General features: G+C 38.7%; 2 protein-coding genes across 4 annotated transcripts in view; one reads left to right on the forward strand and one right to left on the reverse strand.

Annotated features, from left to right (window-relative positions):
• Window positions 1-1109, reverse strand: part of barc (RRM1_TatSF1_like and RRM2_TatSF1_like domain-containing protein barc) — a 121713-nt gene extending 120604 nt beyond the window's left edge. For both annotated transcript variants that reach the window (XM_067789662.1, XM_067789661.1), the window contains exon 1: window positions 596-1109. The gene's annotated coding sequence lies outside the window, so the exon portion shown is untranslated. The remainder of the gene's footprint in view (window positions 1-595) is intronic.
• Window positions 1110-2160: 1051 nt separating this feature from the next.
• Window positions 2161-14236, forward strand: part of Aef1 (Adult enhancer factor 1) — a 31712-nt gene continuing 19636 nt past the window's right edge. The window contains exon 1 of one of the 2 annotated variants that reach the window (XM_067789686.1): window positions 2161-2469. The gene's annotated coding sequence lies outside the window, so the exon portion shown is untranslated. Of the gene's footprint in view, window positions 2470-2504; window positions 2835-14236 lie in introns of those variants that run through there. The other variant, XM_067789687.1, reaches the window with a different exon arrangement.

Consider the following 14236-nt stretch of genomic DNA (forward strand, 5'->3'; position numbering starts at 1 on the left):
CAAAAGCTGGGTATAATATCGAACAACACATACCGATTTTGTGATGGATCAGCGGATGGTGGACCATATCCTTCTAGACTGCGGCGTAATTTCAAGACGTAGGGCTAAGTTTATGGGCTCACCTTGGCCAGAGCATTCCCACATTTAATCCCTCAAGCCAAGAACACTGCTGGGGTTCATCGAGGAAGTCGGCTAGGATGAGGTGCTGTGAAGGAGATGTGCAAGTCACTGTGCAATCCTCAATAAATTATCTATCTATCTACGTTCCGGTCTTTAGTTCTTAGTCTGATTAATTGTTAAATTTTTAGACTAATAAATAAATAAATAAACAAGCACCATTGTGGTACTAGACCCACCAATCTTGCAAATCTACTGATAATAACTAATTAATTCCTCCCCTTCTATGCATACATGTATGTATATATGTATTTTTCTCTCCAAACGCGAATTAAAAAAATTAATTGGTTTTCACATGAACTTCGAACTCTGTCGTATTTGCAGTCTTCAGTTGATTATCAACAAAAGCATGACAAATTATCACTAAAAAATTCATACATGTTGCTTATATATTTAATATGATAGCCAACTTACTTACCCTTTCTGGCGCGATGATTCCTGGACAATCGGGCCTGACTAGACGCGATTTTTTTTGCCTTAAGAGAGCCAAACTATATAGTAAACAATGACCTGTTGTTTCTGATAATATAACATCAGTAATTATTGCTTAAAAATCTTAATATCGAAGGCGTAAGGATCATCTCTAGCTTGTAACAGGAATTCACACAAATTTAATAATACAAAATAATTTTTTATACAATTGGAACACATGTTTCATTTGTTGCGCTAGTTGAAAAATGAATATTGCGCAGTGCTGCAATGAGTTGAGCTGGCCTTGCAATTAAAATATATATTTTATAAGTACAATGGAAAATAAACGCTTCTGGTGCGAGTTTTTCGACTTATACCGTGAATTACCAGCACTGTGGAAAAGAAATAGTGATTTTTTATACAATTAGTGCCTTTTTTATACAATTAAAACACATGTTTCATTTGTTGCGCTACCTTAAAAATGAATATTGCGCAGTGTTTTTGAGCCGTGTATGTCAAAATTTTCATTTGCACAAATTTCGTCGTTTTATATTTGCGCATGGTTTTTGTGTCATGGATGGGCCGTCTTAGCCAAATTATTCTTATGCTTTGTTTGCAACAAAAGCTGGGAGTAGGCTACTTTTTCATATCAGATGGCGCCAGTGCCGCTGAATCTGAAAAATAAGCTATTTGTACCTCCCCATACAAACACATGGGCGCATAGTTATAACATAGTCAAAATAAGCAGCTTTTGACATAATTTTCTATGAGCTATCTCTCAAAAAAGCTGCAACTAAATTTAGAATTCTAATTTATTTTGACTATGCCTATGCGCCATGGAGTTTACTTGTCTGTTAGCGCACGATTCTGCATAAAACCACAAATCACACATAGAAGATTGCGCATTCACGTTCTGCGCATCTAAGTTGTTGTTGTTGTTGTTGTAGCGATAAGGTTGCTCCTTGAAGGCTTTGGGGAGTGTTATCGATGTGATGGTCCTTTGCCGGATACAGATCCGGTACGCTCCGGTAACACATCATCATTAAAGTGCTAGCCCGACCATATTGGGAACGATTTATGTGGCCACGTTAAACCTTCAGGCCATCCCTCCCTCCCGATCCCCAAGTTCTTTGAGGAGCTTGGGGTCGCCAGAGCCTCGTCTGTTAGTGAAACAGGATTCGCCGCGGATAGGTGAGGTTGACAATTGGGTTTGGAGAAGCTATATATTGCGCTGGCAACCTGAAGGGTTGCGCTACAGAGCCCCTTGAATCTGGTATTTTAGTCGCCTCTTACGACTGGCATACCTACCGCGGGTATATTCTGACCCCCTAACCCACTGGGGGCGCATCTAAGTCACACTTGACTGCTTGAGCAAATGAAAGAAAGAGAAAAAAAAACAGGAGCTAAAATGACATCAAATTGCCCATAAAAAACAGCTGATCTTTTGTTTACATGCATGCGCAATGCGCAATCTTGTTTGTGTGATTGGTGGGGTTTTTCCACCTATAAAATTTAATTGATATGGTTATCGATAGATCCGTTAAGTTAAATCTGTACATGTGGCAACTTCTTTTTTAACAAACAAACGTCAAAGAAAATTGTGTCTGGTACTTGTGAACGAAGAAAAAATATCCAACTAAATTTTGTAACTTCATATTTTTTTACGGAAGGAAAAGTTATGCTATTTTTCTCGAGTTTTCATCTATTTAATAAATGAAGTGTGGCAGCAAAGAAAGAACATAGAAACGTGAATTTATATTCTGGCAAATAACTCACGAGTCAGGCATGAGTTTTGGAAGTTAAACAGGAATGATGAATTAAAAAGGGGGGAAATTGGAGACATGTTCGCTGCAGGTCTTCGTCAGATTGGGCAAAAGATAGGTAGGTCAATAAAGTAGACTTGAATTTGTGTTATAAAGGAGATTGGGGTGTGTCGAATCAACCGTCGCCTGCTGGAATTGGTTGCTGTAATCACAGATGATTTTTTAGGAACTGATCGCGATTTTCAGTTGATGAATGGGGAAGTGAGTGGCTTCCTAACCTCAAAAAAATCAAGTGTTTGGTGTATTGACAGCAACCAATCTAATCGGTTGTTGGATGTGTGTTGCGTGCATCATTACCCGAACGGGGTATGGGAGGTGGGCTATAAGATATGTGGTGAATATGCGGTGAGTGGAGAGAAATTAAAGTGATGGTCGAAACGACGACGTCAACGGCCGAAGTGGAAAAACTACTTCACAAATCGGGTTTGTTGAATATATATTCCTTCTTTTTTCTTATAACATTTTGGATTCGCCAAAATGGTAATATTGATGGGATAGCTATGAACGAATATCCACCGGAAATAAAGGGGAGGGGCGGGCAACTGTATGTGTATGGGTATATTACTTCTTTCCCCGTCCCCCATTTTTCGATAGTACCTAATAAGAGACTGCTAATCAACTATGCACATGGCTGCGGCAACAATGCGCTGCCGTTTGTGTTGGCAAAAGAGCTATCATTGCAGCGTGCCGCGCGTTTTTGACATTCCATTGTACATTATATCTCTTGTGCTTTTGCATTTTCTTCAAAAACTGATTTTACATTTATATATAAGGGTGCCAATGTTTGCCCGTAGTGACCGTACTATAACTTGCTTAAAAGATTTAAAAGAATCTTTTTAGCCACATGGTACATTGCATTGCTCAGGTTATAGTAGTAGGATGTCGGCGAAAAATTGTTCAATGCGAAAACTTTGTTATTGTATATTGTGAGAAAAAATCGTAACTATTTAAAATGTATGTGTGAAAATCATTCATATTTATTACGAAGCATAAACAGCTATAGATAAGAAATTTGAATGTAAAAGTCTTCACCAGCTCATTTATTGCTTTCTATGACTTACCACAACGTGGCATACGAGCTATCAAAGTCGTATCAATTAAGTTACTTCATTGAGTATACCGTAAATTTTACAGTAGCTACTAGCTACATTGTTCCATTTTTAAAGGATACCATCACATATTCAAACAAGTTTCCGTGCTAATTTCAACTCAATTACATTGTTAAAGGTGTTACTTTTGTAGCATGTAAAGGCTTTGAGGAGTTCTGTGGCAGTGTTCAGCCCTAGCACGTTAAAACTTAACTGCTTTATCTGTTATCAAAACTGACACTACTGACTCCATTTGATTTTTCAACATAGTGTGGATATATTTAAAAAAAGGAGCTAAACAACAGATAATGTTGGCATTATGGTAGGCAGAAATCGAGGCAATATCAACCTATCATTTTCGTTTAGTGTGTTTGCCATTCGATTCTATGGCTGTTTCACCTGCTTCGAGCGAATTTGATGTTTTGATTTCAGAAACATTTAACTGGGTTTCTTAGTTCACATGTTGACAAAAGAGCTATGCAATGATATGCTGCGTAAAACAACGGACTCGGCCCGTTGCAAATCCCATCTATACTCATTGTTTTTCTAGACTTATGTCAACAGGCATAATATTGATTTGAAAGATACCGTTGTGTGAAAGGTTTATAGCTCATATAAAGTCGAACTTACGTAAGGAATTATTATAAGCCATAAGGTATAATATAACAATTTTATTATAAGACTTATAAGCCAACAAAAATAAGGCTTGCTTACATAAGGCCTTATTAAAAGAAACCTTTTGATGTATTGTGAGCTTACATAAGCTGTAATAATAACGGGGTTGAATAAGGTTGGTACACCAAGTTTAACCTTATTATAAGTTTTATTGCACATATAAAATTGCTTGGACTTATAATAAGACACCATCTGACGTCAAATTCCTTTCTTCAGATATCGTTTAGATCGGTGTAAAACACATACTAAACAATTTAAAAAGAGGTTGTCAGACAGTGTGGAATGTAGAGTTTACATCTTTCATGGGTTCTTTAAAAGGACAAAAAGAAGATTCCCTTATTGAAAAGAGTTTTATTGGAATTCTTATTTTGCAAATAAAAAACCATTTACCTCAAACATATTACGAAAAATTATAGACTATAGTGGAGTTTTATTTATCATGTATCCCTTTTAAATTAAAACACATATATGAAGCATCTGCTTACTACTTGCCAATCTAGCCTTTTTCGAAAACGTTCCGGCAACACGCCACGACTATGTGAAGTTGACAATTGGATTGCAGCAGCTATAAACAGCGCTGGCAACCCCTTACAAGGGTTGCACTACACAACCCCGGGAATCAATTTAGTATTTTAGCCAAGTATTTTAGCATACCTGCCGCAGGTATATTTTAAGCCCCCTATCCTGGGGAGTTTCAAATTTGTGTTAGCTATCGTTAAGGAGGAATGGGTGCGTACTTTATTACAACGGACAAAATCGCTTAATTAGTTAATGAATGAATAAAATACCTGCGGACAATACCCATGTTGGATATGTCAGACTCAAATCCATTTATCAATCTTATATTGGAGAACCATGTAGTTGTTGTTGTTGATGTAGCAGTGATTCGAGAACCGTCTTTAGAGGCGGTTTAAGGGGCTTACAATAATCCCGCGATAGATAAGCCTGCTACAAAAAAATATGCGTTTGTATTCGAAGCTCTTCTGGCGTTGTACACCACGGCCTTACTCTCGCCACTAAGTGCCACCAGTGAAACTAGGTTAGGTTAGGTTAAAGTGGCTGCCTCCGCTGTCCGAGCGGAGACTCACGTAGGCCGTTGTGGCCCGTTGTGCTACCACGCGGGGGCCCCTATTTTCTTGTTACCCTACTTTTGAAGAAGAAGAAAGTTTAGACCCCAGTGAGGTTAAACCAGCGCGTTTGCCTAATCAAAAGCAAGATGTCGTTTGGGTTTATAGATTCAAGCTCCGCAAGGCACCCAAAGGAATGTCTGTGGAGGCATTGGTACCTGGGTTTTGACAGTGCGGGACAGTGGCACAGATAGTGCTCTACGCTTTCTATCTCCTCCCCCCTACAGCTGCGGCAGAAGTCATTTGTCTGCAGGCCCATATAGGCACCGTGAGTGCCCATGAGACAGTGACCTGTAAGAAGGCCCACCAGTGGGCTTATAGAGACACGGTTTAACAACATCAGCGATTGCGATCTCCTTTCATCCAGCTTAGGCCAGATTTGTATGTATTTATTTGAAAATTTGTTCCTAGCAGAGCAATTTTGACAAATTATTTAACAGTGCTAGTCATAAATAGCATGAGCTATAAAAATTGAACATTTATAATAATAATAAATTAGATTAATCAAATTAAATTAAATATAACGGATAATAGTGAAATATTTATGTAATATAAATGTGAATCTTAAAACTAAAGAAAAGTAATTAATAAATATTAAAAGACAGCAGTAGTGATGATAACCTTTGGCTGGTTATAGATCGAATAGTATTTAACAAATAAAGAAAGAAGACACAGAGAAAGGAAAAGGACTTAGAAATGAACATTTTAACAACAACAATTTGAGATCCAGTTTTAGAGTCGTTAAAAAATGATGTTAGCTCTTTTATGAAGTGCAGATCATTACTTAAGAGTCGAAGACTTGTAGGTAGGGAGTTCCAAAGACGTATTGCAGTAACAAAGACTTGGAGTTCAGAGGTTAGCGTGCGGTATCTAATGTGCTTAAGAAGAAGCACCAATCTTGATGATTACTGAAAAATAAGCTTACGATATAGATAGTCAGGTTCCTTTGTGTGTATCAATTTATGGAGGAAGGACAGTGTTTTGACTTTTAAAAGATTTTCGAAAGAAATGTTTGGCAACCTTTCAGCATGTTGTGATACGTGGTCAAGTCTTTTCAACCCATAAACATATCTAGCAATGTTGTTGTAAACAACATTTAGTTTGTTCTTGCACAGATAGTCACAGTTTGAGTAAATCACACAACCATGAAGTAGCGTAGGTATTAAGTACGCTTTAGCCAGAAGTAGTCTTATGTGCAAAGGCGTGAAATACTGTGTTAACCATAGTGTAAGTTTTTCGCCGTATCTACGTATTCTATAACGGAATTGGCGAACACTACATTCTCTAAATCATTAGTGGGAAAACACCTTCTATGAATAACAATACATTTTGATTTATTCGGTTTTATGTATGTATGTATGTATTTATTTGAAAATTTGTTCCCAGCACAACAATTTTGACAAATTATTTAACAGTGCTAGTCATGAATAGCATGAGCTATAAAAAATTGAACATTTATAATAATAATAAATTAGATTAATCAAATTAAATTAAATATAACGGATAATAGTGAAATATTTATGTATGTAAATGTAAATCTTAAAAATAAATAAAAGTAATTAATAAATATTAAAAGACAGCAGTAGTGATGATAACCTTTGGCTGATTATAGATCGAATAGTATTTAACAAATGAAGAAAGAAGAAACAGAAAGGAAAAGGACTTAGAAATGAACATTTTAACAACATCAATTTGAGATCCAGTTTAAGAGTCGTTAAAAAATGATGTTTTTTGAAGTGCAGAGCATTACTTAAGAGTCGAAGACTTGTAGGTAGGGAGTTCCAAAGACGTATTGCAGTAACAAAGAATTGGCGCTCAGAGGTTAGCGTATGGTATCTTATGTGCTTAAGAAGAAGCACCGATCTTGATGATTGCAGAAAAATAAGCTTACGATATAGATAGTCAGGTTCCTTCGTGTGTATCAACTTATGGAGGAAGGACAGTGTTTTGACTTTTAAAAGATTTTCGAAAGTGACCTTTCATCCTTATCCCATTGGGCATCTACGAATCTCCTTGCCCTTAACAGTGCTAAATCGTATGTACTTCCCATTTCTAAGTAGCATTTTAACTTTCAGGATCTACCAAATCTTTACATTAATGTTAACTGTCTGAAATATGTTTCTAAAGCGACGAATCTGGGCTTCGTCATAAATTCTAATCTGTCCTGTGTTGATCACGTTAATTCTGTCATCAGTAAAGTTTGCTATACCCTACGAAACTTAAGAGTATCGGCGGCCTTTACCCCGCTAGAAATAAGGAGAAAGCTGGCTATACAATTAATATTGCCAAGTATTTGTTATGCGGAATGTGTATACAGCAAACTAGATTCCAAGTCTGCACACAAAATTGATGTAGCCTTCAATCATGTAACGCGATATGGTTTTGGCTTAGCAAGATTTGACCATGTATCTGAATGGAGGAGTTGTTTGTTGGGTTGTGAGGTCTCTGATTACCTTAGAGCGAGGAACTGCATTTTCCTTTATCGTATTATGGCAGATAAAGTGCCCAGTTACTTATATAACAAGTTGACTCTCTCGCAGTCTGCTCGCATATGTGACATAATTTTACCAAACTACAACTACTTGAACTCTGCAAGGCTATTCTTTGTCAATGCTATCCGCATATGGAACTACGTCCCGAACTCAATTCGCAATAGCTTAAGTAAAGGCAACTTTAAGAATGTTATTTATTCGTCCTTTCGTCAATGAATGTCTTGATTTGAAACTGAGTTTACCTATATATATTCTAGTCAATTATTATTATTATTATCTTAAGTATTCTGGTACCCAACTAGCAATTCTGTTTCCGAAAATGGCTTACTGTATATTTAGATATAACCGATTTTAATACTAAGTTCGTTTTTATTTTCCTAATGGTTTTTCGTAAGCGTTTGTAAGCGTTGGGAGCGAATATTTGCTAACGTTAAACTTTTCTGTTTTTTTTTTCTTCTTTATGAACTGTAGTGAGCATATTCTGTTATGAATCTGTTTTGGTTTCCATCATATATCATTTTATATACCTTAAATATGTTAGGTTAATGTGTTAAATTTAAAACTTGAATGTTTTATTATTATCCTGTTATTTAATGTCTGTTGTACTATAAAAGATCATACATGATCTGATTGTACTAATATCTATTTCTTTTAATAAATGAAATGAAATGAAATGAAAAATCTTTAGCAACCTTTCAGCATGTTGTGAGACGTGGTCAAGTCTTTTCAACCCATAAACATATCTAGCAATGTTGTTGTAAACAACATTTAGTTTGTTCTTGCACAGATAGTCACAGTTTGAGTAAATCACACAACCATGGAGTAGCGTAGGTATTAAGTACGCTTTAGCGAGAAGTAGTCTTATGTGCAAAGGCGTGAAATACTGTGTTAACCATAGTGTACGAAGCATTCTATACACTTTTCCAACCGTTCTAAAAATATGGTCTTTCCATGTCAATGGAAATGTTAAAAATAACACCTAAGTTTTTCGCCGTATCTACGTATTCTATAACGGAATTGTCGAACACTACATTCTCTAAATCATTAGTGGGAAGCGACCTTCTATGAATAACAATACATTTTGACTTATTCGGGTTTATACATAAGCCATTCATAGCAGCCCATGAAAATATTTGATTCAAATCGTGGTTTAAGTTACTTATGCACAAGCTAGTTTGATCACGAGGACAACGCGCAAACAACTGCACATCATCAGCGTAGATATGAACATTACAATACTTAAGGACATCGGGTAAGTCATTGATGTACAGAACAAATAACAGAGGACCCAGGATAGAGCCTTAAGGGACGCCTCTTAAGAAACCGGACTGACTGTCTAATAGGAGCTTGTATTCATGTACATATTATACGATTTGCCCATGTAGAATACGTTCAACGACCTTAGAGAGGAAAGGGAGTATGGCTATTCGTCGATACTCATTATTTTGTTTACGGATTGGAATAACTTTTGCAGCTTTCCAGTATATTGGGAAGACACCGGTCGTCAAAATTGAGTTGACCAAGTAAGTAATGTGGGGAAGGATTTTGGGAAGAATGACTTTTAAAAACTTTGAACATATACCATCAAGCCCCATTGCGTTAGACTTCACAGAAAGTATGGCTTGGACAACATCGCAATTATCGACACAAACAAACTCGAAAGGGCTAGTGTCAATATTAACACGCACGGAGTAGTTATCAATACACACATTGTCGGCTGAGTTTGGTAGTCTTACAAAAGTATTATTTATTTCGTTGATGTCGACATCAGGGGGATGAGACAGGTCACTTTTGGGCTTACCAATTCCTATTTGTTTGATTTTGTTCCACTTATCTTTTGTATTCAAAGCAGAACTAAACTTATACTTAAAATAATTTGCCTTGGCCAGCTTTATGGCTTTGTTTGCAGTAAGCCGAGTTGTTTTAAAGCAACTATGCGCTTCGACTGTTTTGTACCTTTTCCACCGTGAGTAGGCTTGGTTACGAAGGTGGATAAGGTGTTTTAATGTAGCACTGAACCAAGGGCTATTCTCGTATTTAGGTGTTTTTATTTTTAGTGGAACGTGATCATCGAATAACTTATTTATGTTATCCTGCAGAAACTTTGTCTGGTCATCAACCGATGTTAACGTACGAATCAAGCTCCATTCAACCGACTCAACGGACTCAGCAAGAGAATAATAATCTATACTTCTGTAATCGCGATACGCGAACGAACTTGGCCTACATGATGTTTGGAAGTTGTAGTTTAGGAATATCAGGTCGTGTTTTGAGAAGCAGGAGGCGGATAGTTGCGTGTAGTGAATCATTTTATGAAGATCATTCACAAAAAATAAATCTAATAGAGAAGAGTTAGTAGTTGTGAAATGCGATGGTATAGCACAGTTTGTGGGAAAAAGTCCTAGAGATTCCATGCTTTGTTTTAAAGCGGCATCCACCAGAAGGTTACTATTAAAATCTCCAGCGATGCTAATATTGTCATAGTATATTAGTAACGATTGAAGAAATTCAGTAAACGCGGAAAAATCTACTAGTCGATTCGGTCTGTATGCACAGCCGATAAGAAGCCTATTATTCTCAGAAAACATATGAACAAACATATTCCACAGGATCACCTCGACTAGAACAACAACACAATTTACAGGACATACTACTTTTTACATATATCGCAACACCACCACCATGACCACTTCTATCAACTCTGAAAAGTTGGTATCCATTTATCTTCACCATATCATTTTTATGAAACGAAGAAAACCATGTTTCTGAAACACATATGACATCAATATCGGAGCCTTCTGACAGAAACCTCATCTCGTCAAACTTTTTATAAAGGCTTTGCGCATTGATATGAACAACTTTCAGCCCGTTGGCTTTTTTGTTTACTATGTGCAACAAAGTAGATAGACAGTCTTTGGAACTCGGGGACTCACTATCGGAGACCAACATTATAAAAATAATTAAGTGAATGATTTACACTGAATTTGGCTAACAACATATTTAAAGATTTTGTGATGCTGTAGGTGCAAAAAAAGACAGGGAATAGATTAGAAGAGAGCAAAGAGAAATATTTATTAGCAGGAAGCTGTTAGTTAAGCCTTTGGTGGCCCTCTAGGGCGTTGTTCGCAACCGGCGTGTCGTTTTCACGAAAGGAAGTATTGTTTTCCTGGTCGAGACTGTCGAGAAAACTCAGGCTGGGGACTGCTTCGGGTCGGTCGCTGATTTTTCGCTTTATATGCACCATACCCCGCATTGTGAAGACCGATGAAACCTTTTTCCTCTTCTTTAGAAGGATCGCAGCCTTGAAGATCTCATAGTTATTTTTGGTCAGCCATGCATTAACAAAGATAGGCTCATTGGAATTTATTCCCACATGCACGAGTCACAGCCCTTTGGTGTTGTTGTGGCGCCTGAAGCTCGCAATCGTTTTCAACAGCGTATTTCGGTCCGCGGGTGAGTAAAATTTAATGATAACGGCCGGATCAACCGTACCGTGGGGTAGTTTACGTTTCGGCGGAAAAACCCTTTTTTTGAGGGGGGGGGGGGGGGGGGGCTGTAAGTTTAGCGTGAAGCAGAGGTGGTGGAAAATCTTTTGTAAGTTTTCCCCTTCCTCGAAGGGAATCCCATGAACTCGGACGTCGCATGCAACAATTTGGATTTCTTGCTTAGATATAAAGTTTTCCTGCTTACATACTCTCTGTTTTAGTGTGGCTATTTCATTTTCGAGGTGCCCAATCCTCTCAAACATACCCTCCATGCGATTAATTCTACCACTTAACTCGTTTAACTCCTTCTTCAGGCCTTCAAATTTATCTTCCGGTTTTCTGCATGTAAACTCCATCATACGCTTTTCTGCTTCCATTATTTTATTGGACAACGAGTCATTGTACTTTATCAGTCGTTGGTCGATTGTACGGATGAGGTTAGGAGATGAATCGCTTAGACGAGGAGCCTTTTTAATTATTTCAGCTTCATTGCCCAAGGTCTTGCCACGACGCTTTCCAGAATTTTGAGACATGGTGTTCCAAAAAAATACTCCGAAAAATAGATGAGTTGGGACCAGGTGGCAGCTCAGGTGTAGATGGTATAATTTATTTTAGGTTATCAACCGATAGATGGCGCGAATGCGAATGTTGAATTACTGAAAGCTTTCGGCACAGGAATTGGCGGGAGATTTTCAGTTGTTGGTAGCTATGTTATCAAACTTTATTTGTTGTACCACTGTTGTTATTGTATTATGACGAATATACTTGTGATTTTCATTAAATTCGCTACAAATGATGAGTTTCAGCTGAACTCCGTGCTCGACACTTTGGGAGTTGCTAGAAATTTTGATACTTTTGAAAGTTTATCTTAAGTTATCGACAGAAATGATACAATTTTTGAATTATTTGCGCGCTCACTTTAAAACAATACTTCACACGAACAGAGTTGCCATTAACCCACCAGAAAGGGGACGATGTTGTATGGTCCAATTACCAGTGAAACTAGGAATGCTCTTAAATCTTGACTATATACAAAAGATCATCAAAAATTATAACGAAGAAATTAGAAATAAGGAGAATAATGATGGTCCTAAAGTACCTAGCATTGAACATGGAATTGCTGCAGAAGACGTGTTAAAATGGGGCCGAACCTAAGAGAATTTTTTTGCGACTTACGAGTGCGCCTGTTCCATGAATATACTCTTGGCGTAGACATTTTATACCGTCTTGCTCCCTCATTTCACGGAAAATCTCGCTAGTCTCCCACCAACATGGGTTCCGCAAAATGCATAGCACCACCGCCGCGCCATAAACACTCAGATAAATTACGGACTAAATCAGGAAAACCCCCATCACAGGACGGTGCTCGTAGCACTTGACTTGTCAAAAGCTTTGGACACAGTCAACCACGGCACGCTACTCCAAGACATAGAAGGCTCACACGTTCCCCCTTGTCTAAAAAGAATGATCGCGAATTATCTGAATGTTCGGCAAGGCTTGGCTCAATTTAGGAACGAAATCTCAACGCGTAGGAAAATTAAACAGGGCGGTGTCTTATCGCCTTCCCCACCAGAAGGAGTTACAACGATTTCCTATGCCCACAACTGCACGATTATGGCAACGGGACCTGGATGATGATTTAGTTTCTAAAATCAACAGGAATATCCCCAACTTTCTAGTTTCTTCAACTTGCGCAACCTGGCATTATCATCGACGTGGAAAGAACAGATGACGCAAATATTGGACGTTCACGTCCGACTGTCACGCTACCGACTGTCAGTCACCCAAAGATCTATGGGGTAACGTTCAATAATACTCTGACCTTCAAGGCTCATGTCACCGAAATTGTCCATAAAGTACAAAGCCGCAACAAAATCCTGAACTCGCTTGCCGGCAGAACCGAAGGAAAGGATAAAGAAATGTTGCTAACAACGTACAAAGCAATTGGCCGGCCGCTCATAAGCTACGCGTGTGCAGTTTGGTCGCGTGGTATCATAAACACATACTGGAAAAGGCTGCACGGCTTTCAAAATGTTGCAATCGGAACTGATACAGGATGTCTTCTTATGACCCCCGAACACTACCTACATAGTGAAGCCAAAGAGCTAAACATTAAAGAGCATCGAAATGCTGAACAGGAAGTTTTTGCTAAACTGTAACAAACCAGGATACCCTATCAAACAACTGCTTGATCTAGCCCCGCCTCCACGGGGGTTAAGTGAACATCTCACAGCCGTTGCCCTAAGCCAAATCCACATAGAATCGGTAAACGCTTTTGCCCCTAGCGGGTTAGGGGGTTAGAATATACCCGCGGTAGGTATGCCTGTCGTAATAGGCGACTAAAATACCTGGTTCAAGGGGCTGTGTAGCGCAACCCTTCAGGTTGCCAGCGTAATATATAGCTTCTCCAAACCCAATTGTCAACCTCACCTATCTGCGGCGAATCCTGTTTCACTAACAGAAAAGGCTCTGGCGATCCATGAGGAGCTTGGGGGTGGGGAGGGAGGGGATGGCCTGAAGGTTTAATGTGGCCACAAATCGTTCCCGAGATGGTCGGGCTAGCACCTTAATGGTGCTGTGGTACCGGAGCGTACCGGATCTGTATCCGGCAAAGGACCATTACATCGGTAATACTCCCCAAAGCCTTCGGGGAGCAACCTTATCGCTACAACAACAACAACAACCCAAGCTCCTCATGGAATTTGGTGGTGGGGAGGTAGGGAATGGCCTGAAGGTTTAATGTGGCCACATAAATCGTTCCCGAGATGGTCGGGCTAGCACCTTAATGGTGCTGTGGTACCGGAGCGTACCGGATCTGTATCCGGAAAAGGACCATCACATCGATAACACTCCCCAAAGCCTTAGGGGAGCAACCTTATCGCTACAACAACAACAACAACGCTTTTGCCAGGACGCGCCCGGTTAACTCAACGGGTTATGGGGTCACCCAGCGGGTTA

This window comes from Eurosta solidaginis, chromosome 5 (assembly GCF_040869045.1).
Source record: "Eurosta solidaginis isolate ZX-2024a chromosome 5, ASM4086904v1, whole genome shotgun sequence".
Taxonomy (NCBI): Eukaryota; Metazoa; Arthropoda; class Insecta; order Diptera; family Tephritidae; genus Eurosta; species Eurosta solidaginis.